Here is a 7,936-nt window from a genome sequence, read left to right as displayed (position 1 = left end):
TGTCTTAGTCTGGGTTTCTCCAAAGGCAAGGATTCGGATGCAAGTAGTTGATTCAGAAAGTGATCCCCGGGGGCGCCTGGGTGGCTCAGTCATTAAGCCTCCGACTAGCGTCCGACTCGATTTTGGCTCAGGTCATGATCACATGGTTCGTGTGTTCAAGCCCCGCATCCATCCATGTCTGCCCTGACGGTGCGAAGCCTGCTTGGGAATCTGTCTCCCTCTCTCTCTGTCCCTCCCCTGCTTGCTCTCTATCTCTCCCAAAATAAATAAAAATAAACTTAAAAAAAAAATGTTCCTTGGAAGGGTGGTGACGGAGTGAAACCAGGAAGGAAGACAGCCAAGAAAGGGGACATTAATGAGCAAGTTACTACGGGGGGGGGGGGGGGGGGGGGGGGGGGGGGGGGGGCGAGGTCACAGGGGCTCAGTCCCTCCGGGGACTATGGAGAATACCTAGGATTGTCTCACACTCTGTGAAGGAAGCTGGAGCATTTATCTACCAATTCCTGAAACTCTTTGGTTGCACCTTGCTTTTGGGGTCTCAACCCCACAGCGACTCTCATCGCCAGGGAAAGGTGTGGGAAGAGAAATGCCAGAACTGGATGTATAGAACTGTCTGTAGGTGGGAGCACTGAGAGTTTTAACTCTGCTTTCCCTGAGTTATTTGTGATGTGACTTTTCTTCTCTGTGCTTCAATGAGCTCGTCTATGGAAGCAAGGTGATCGTAATTAAAGTTTATAGGGTTTCCATGAGAATTAAATGACAAAAGACACGTTTGTGAACCCCTTGTGTGGGTGCTTTGCATTGGTGAGGTGAAAACCAGAGCAAGAAATCACTGATCTTTATTGCGACTGTCATTATTCCTTGTCTAGACAATTGCATTGAACTCCTGAGGGATCTCATTTCTAACCTCCTCTCTTTCCAGACCATCTTATCTATTGCCGTTAGTAGCTTTGGTCATATCTCTAGATTCTCCAAAGATGTTTATGGCTCCCATTTCCATTATGAGACTTCACTAAGTGTTTTTTACAGAAATGCCTTTCCTAATTACACAGGAAAATGAGTATGTGCCCGGGGATATATAAACTCGGCACAAGTAACAAATATCCTTGAGTTATAGGCTCCTAAGATTTTATGTCAGCTTTACATTCTAAGCCACTACGTGGTTATACTTATTTTAACTTAGGACACATTTTACATCTCTTGCCACCAGGAAAGTTTTCCAGAAATGTTTCCTACTTGTTTCCTTGGTCAATTGATATGAGCTAGGCATCAGGGACACCAATTTTGGATAATTAGACTGAATAGAAGAGACCTGACAGTTCTTATCAGGCAATTTCTTTTTGCTATGGGTGTCACAATATTTCTAAAATACTGACAGGAATGTATGCATTTACTTTATTTTTTTTTAATTTTTATTTATTTCTAGGAGAGAGAGAGAGAGACAGCGTGAGCAGGGGAGGGTCAGAGAGAGAGGGAGACACAGACTCTGAAATAGGCTCCAGGCTCTGAGCTGGCAGTCAGCACAGAGCCCGACGAGGGGCTCGAACCCACGAACCGTGAGATCATGACCTAAGTGGAAGTCGGACGCTTAACTGATTAAGCCTCCCAGGCACCCCTGCATTTACTTTTTTAACCACTTTAGGAGCTCTGTGGGATAGTCATTAAGTAGAGATGCCCTGAACGCTGATGAAGAGGTGGAAGAGTACATTTTCAGACTCCTGTTGGTTAGCATTTTAATAAATCTGTCTTCATGCTAACAGGCTGTAGTGTCATGATCCTTAGGACTGCAAGCAACAGAAACTCAACTCAAACCAGCTGAAGCAGAAAAGGGACTCCATAGCTTAGTAAGTTTAAAGTCCAAGGTTGCAGATGGCTTTACCTGTGGTTGTTTCCAGGGGTCCAATGATGAAGACTTTGGGTCTCCATTTCTAGGGCAGGATATCTCCACGTGGCAATCAAGATGGTGGTCGTGGTAAATCGTCCAGTTGAAAAGAGCTCATTTGCCCTATTACCTCTAGCAGAAAGTGCCAGAGACAGACCCGCTTTGTTCAAATTCATTTCTCACTTAATCACTGACCATGTGGGTAGGATGCAGTGATTGATCAAAATTTGACTGAGTGCCATACCCATGGCAGTTTGATTGTCAGCCTCTCACCACTCCGTACCCCATACCCCTGGAGTGACCGATTCTTCCTGTGTTCCCTGGGCTATGGGGTTTCCCGGACACAGGACTTCAAGTGCTAACACTGGGTGGAGTATAGGAGGGCCGTTAGTCTCACCACCTCAACATCCACCTTAGGGTGGGCGCTAGGCAGACCAGATCTATAGCAACCACAGTGCATCAAGAATCTAATTGCCTGTGGTTTATTGGCAGACTGAACTCATTTGTGGTCATTCCAGCTCCCTTATTATCTTAGAATACTTGTCAAGTGATTTTTTTTTTTTAGTGAAAAAAAACCTGACTGAAGATTTTTACTTATGCCAGTCTTTTAAATCTGATGTAAATGAACCAAAAATCTTAAACAACTTATAGTTCCACCATGAATTCTCATACAATTCAGATTTTATTTTCACTTAGCGGCCTTGTCATGAGCACTGAGAATACTAGAATAACTTTGTAATTCTTATCTGGGAGCCTAGCTTTTAAAATGAAAATTAAGTTAAATTTGTAAGACAATTTTATTAGTAAAGTGGACATTTAAAGGATTCATTCAAATAAAACTAAAAGGCAGCCTACAGAATGGGAGAAGATATTTACAAACAACATGTCTGATAAAGGGCTAGTATCCAAAATCTACAAAGAACTTATCAAACTCAACACCCAAGAAACAAATAACCCAGTTAAGAAATGAGCGGAAGACATGAATAGACACTTTTCCAAAGGAGATATCTAGATGGCTGACAGACACATGATAAGATGCTCAACATTGCTCATCATCAGGGAAATAGAAATCAAAACCATAATGAAATACCACCTCACACCTTCAGAACAGCTAAATGAACAACACAAGAAACAACAGGTGTTGGTGAGGACATGGAGATAGGGGAAACTCTTACCCTGTTGGTTGGAATACAAACTGGTGCATCCACTCTGGAGAACAGTATGGATGTTCCTCAAGAAACCAAAAATAAAACTACCCTAAGATCTAGCAATTGCCCTATTAGGTATTTACCCAAAGCATACAAAATACAGATTCAAAGATGTACACGTATCCCAATGTTTATAGCAACATTGTCAACAATAGCCAAACTATGGGGAGAGTCCAAATGTCCATCAACTGATGAATGGGTAAAGAAACTGTTGTATATGTACGCAATGGAATATTACACAGCCATCAAAAAGAATGAAATCCTGCCATTTGCAGCAGTGGGGATGGTGCTAGAATGTATGATGCTAAGGGAAATAACTCAATCAGAGAAAGATAAATACCATACAATCTCACTTACATGTGGAGTTTAAGAAACAAAAGAGATGAACATAAGGGAAGATGGGGGAAAGGAAGAGAGGGAAACAAACCACAAGAGACTTTTAATGATAGAGAACAAACTGAGGGGTGATGGAGGGAGGTGGGGAGTGGGTGGGTTAGGTGGGTGCCCAAGGAGGGCACTTATTGTGATGAGCACTGGGTGTTGTAGGTAACTAATGAATCACTGGATTCTACTGAAATATTGCACAGTTAACTAACTAAGTTTAGTTAACTAACTAAAATTTAAGTTAAAAAAAAGAATTCATTCACTTAATCCAAGTTTTGCCCTTTGTCATGGCACTTTCTTTGTTTCATAAAGAAAAATAAGCCACTCTTAAGGTAGTAAACTTTGACCAGCAGCTACTCCTAGCTAAGCGATTATACATCTTCATAGTAAAGCAAGCTTTCATTATTAATTTGACTTGAACACATAATCAAACCACTGTTTTTAATCAACATATACTTCTTCACTAGCCCTCTGAGAAAACATTAAAGCAGATTATTTGCATAAAAGTGTTCTTGGAGCAGGAGCCTTGATATGGGTTACCACTCCTGGAGTTCTGTCATATTTTGCTTCATTTCTGCATATTCCCAGACATTTGTACCTAGAAAATGCTCTGTGCTAAACTCCTCTACTATTTGGTTGAAAATATTTCCACCAGTTATTTACCAATACATATAGTCACAGGCATCATCACTACAAATATAATAAATGATTTCCTAACCAACAACAATGATGCATTCATCCAACTAGAAGAAAAAGAATTGGATCACATACGACTTTTTGGAAAATCCTACTCAAATGTGTTTATTAACTGTCATTTTAATAAGAACACATCTTTCAGATTGTCAGCCTCTTTTTGACCTACACAGATTTTGAAACATCTGGTTTATCACCAATTTTTCATATTTTTAAGTAAATGTCAGTTTCCAAGGTAATTAAAAACCAATCTTGAAGCTTTATGCAATTTCGAATTGATGTGTGCATTTTATGCTAACACTCTAGTCGGGGATTCTCTTTACAACTTAAAAAAGTGATCACAGTTTTTTTAAGTTTAAAAATATGATTTTATTTTGCTTTTTTTTTAATGTTTATTTATTTATTTTGAGGAGGGGAGGGGCAGCGAGAGAGACGGAAAGAGAATCCCAAGCAAGCACCGCACTGTCGGCGCAGAGCCCAATGTGGGGCTCGATCTCACAAACCTCGAGATCACGATCCAAGCTGAAAGCCAACAGTCAAATGTTCAAATGCTGAGCCACCCAGGCACCCCTAAATATCCGATTTTTAAATGTCACTTCAAATGTGGACAGTTTCAGGCAACTATTGTTCATTTTTCTCAAAACCTGGAGGCTCCAACCTGTAGGCTTATTCTCACATCCACAATAATGGAAATTTGTATTACAGTTAACATCTGTTTACATCCTGTACATTTTAGATGAACTTCAGTTTATTAGAACGGTGATTGAAATACGTCAAAATAATTACAGGGAGATTTGGGTAATTCTGGCTGTCAGTAACCGCAGTAATTTCAGATTTTCCTGAATGTCTTCTATTCTCACTATTTTGAACTTATAATTGAAACTTACTTTTTTTTTTAAATGTTTTTATTTATTTCTAGGAGAGAGAGAGAGAGACAGCATGAGCAGGGGAGGGTCAGAGAGAGAGGGAGTCACAGACTGAAACAGGCTCCAGGCTCCGAGCTGGCAGTCAGCACAGAGCCCGACGCGGGGCTCGAACCCACGAACGGCGAGATCATGACCTAAGCGAAAGTCGGACGCTTAACCGACTAAGCCACCCAGGCGCCCCTGAAACTTACTTTTTTAAATACCTTCTCTGCCCTCCCATGCACATTCTCAGTGTCTCTCTCAAAATAAGTAAATAAACATTAAAAAAAACTTACTGGTTTTAACCATTGATTCTGTTCTATTTGAAAATACAATTTAATTAAAAAGTATTGCAGTTAAAGACAGTGCAGTAGTCAGCCTCCAAAATGGTCCCCATCCTTGCCTCTAATGCAGGCTCAGAGCCCTAGTGTATGGTCATTCTCCATACTGACTTGTGTGAATCATAAGACTATTGTGGAAATGATGGTGTCTGACTTCCAAGACTAGGGCATAAAAGACATTGTGACTTTATCTGTGGCCTTGGATCACTCAACTTTGAAGGCCGTCTGCTGCTTTGTCATGAAGACAGCCAAGCAGCTTCGTGGAGAAATTTGTGAGACGAGGAACTTCGGCCGACAGCCATGTGAAGGAGAGTCTCCAACACCAGTCAAGTCTCCAGATGATGATGCAGCCCCTGGCCAACATCTTGTAGCTTCACATGAGAACCTGAACCAAAACCCTCTAGCTGAGCCAGTCTCAAATTCCTGGCCCACCAGAACCTGTAGGATCACAAATAGGTGTCGTTGTTTTCAGTTATTAAGATTGAGGCACTTTGTTGCTCAGCAATAGGTAACTAATACAGAAAATGAGATGGAAATGAAAGTTTTAAGACACAAATTATTTAGTACTTTTCTCTTATCAGATAACTCACCGATAAACGAAATAGCAACATACCATTTTGGAATAAAACGTCTATTCACAGGCAACTAGGCAGGAATTGATTTTATGGGAGTTATGGGATAATTTCTTTTGTCATAAAAAATTTTTAAACAGTCTTCCATTTGGGGAGGAATTTATTTTTTAAAATACCAGCTGGTTGGATCCTTGCTGACTGGGCAAGAAATTGCACACTAACGTTGTGGCTTTCAGTGATATTTTCATGGTCTTTCTTACCACAATCTAATTCATCTTTGACACATTTGACAGGAAAACATTTTCCAGTCAGTCATTGCACATAAAATTGTCTTTTTTTCCAGGTTTTTAGGAAAATAAGATATTGGCTACCATGAAAAAGTGGTATGTTATTTATTTTCCTTGCTGACTACATGTGACAAAATCTTTTCAGGGCTTACATATTCTGACAAGAACTCCCCCATGTAGGTCCCAAGGAACCAGCTGAACTGGCCTGTCCACAATTACTAAGCTCAGGCTGTCATTTCCTTCCTGTGCATCCAGATTCTTGCTTATCTCTTGGCATTCCTTCTCTGCTTCTCTTTGCTGAAATCATGCTCATCTTCCCATTAGCTTCATTTGTTTATGTATCCAGAAACTTCTCTTAAATCTGCCACACGAGCGTAAACTTTTCCTACCTTGGACTGTACACTTTTATGACTACTCCTACATTTAGCATTGTAACATACACTTTTGGCATTGGGGGTTTGGAGTTAAATTCTAGGAGAATTTAATTTCCTTCTGGATTTGAATTATCCTTCATAGAGCTTAAGTCAAATTTGTAAAATGGTAGGAGACTCGAAGCTATTTCTCAGTTGAAGGGTTATGTGAACAAGTCTTTCTGCACCCCAGGGCCATAGTGGGAAGGGAAGTGAGGAGAATTGACACCATTGGTGATAGAGACTTGGGCAGAGCCCTCCTGGTAGGCAGATTCACAGCAAATCCACAGCCCTCAGTGCACCTTCTACCCGATCTCCACTTTAACTCTTAGCCCGTTTCTTCAGCAAAGCATTCCACTCACTGGGAACCCACCTTCAGCAAAGCATTACACTCACTGGGAACCCACCTTTGAGTTTTTTACATCAGAAACCAATGAGGAAGTGCTCACTTCGGCAGCACATATACTAAAATTGGAACGATACAGAGAAGATTAGCATGGCCCCTGCGCAAGGATGACACGCAAATTCGTGAAGCGTTCCATATTTTTGGACACTTGTGGGGATGAGCACTGGGTGTTATGTGGAAACTAATTTGACAATAAACTATTTGTAAAAAAAAAAGGAGAAAAGAAAAAATAAATAAAAATAAATAAATAAATAATTAACATCAAAAAAAAAAAGAAACTAATGAGGAAATATTTACTCACAGAAGTAAGTTTACAACGAATATTGCTGAGACAGGTAGGTTTATTTAATCAATTACTAATTTCCAGAGCAATCTATGAACATATATGTTCAAATATATTTGCTACTTTCATGAAGCTTTTTCACTTCTGAATGGATTTAATTTGGTCTTTACCAAAAAGAAAAATAAAGTCTTTGGTGCCGGTGATGGGATTTGACTTTGCCCTACTAACAAGTTATTAACTTAGCCTGTTGCTGTTTCACAGACTCCCTAGGTCAGAGACAAAAACTTTTTACCCATTGCACAGTAAGCTACACAAGCTTCCTGTTTGCAATGATTCTCCTTTGCCTCCCAAATCTCATGAGGGTTGAGTTACGGGAGAGAAACAGAGGTCTGGGAAGTCTTCATTTTACAGCAAGCAGTAAGCAAAACTGTTCTTTGTCCTGGAGGGAGACAACATTATTTCATCCCTCAAGTTTGCTTGCTGCAGACATCACCCTGAGTAGCCGTCCAAGTGGTCAAGGCCTTGCGTTGCTGGCATACCCATGGGGCTCGGGGAGGAGTAGTTC

General features: G+C 40.5%; 1 non-coding gene across 1 annotated transcript; it reads left to right on the top strand.

Moving 5' to 3' along the window:
- The first annotated feature begins 7,123 nt into the window (after positions 1-7,123).
- On the top strand, positions 7,124-7,230 carry LOC120246278. Its single transcript, XR_005532000.1, has one exon. It is a non-coding gene; the product is annotated as a U6 spliceosomal RNA (small nuclear RNA).
- The last annotated feature ends 706 nt before the right edge of the window (positions 7,231-7,936 follow it).

Source organism: Hyaena hyaena, unplaced genomic scaffold, assembly GCF_003009895.1.
Source record: "Hyaena hyaena isolate Hyena2069 unplaced genomic scaffold, ASM300989v1 scaffold_459, whole genome shotgun sequence".
In the NCBI taxonomy this organism is placed as follows: domain Eukaryota; kingdom Metazoa; phylum Chordata; class Mammalia; order Carnivora; family Hyaenidae; genus Hyaena; species Hyaena hyaena.
The sequence above is the reverse complement of the archived record's forward strand: the minus strand, read 5'-3'. Positions and strand labels throughout refer to the sequence as shown.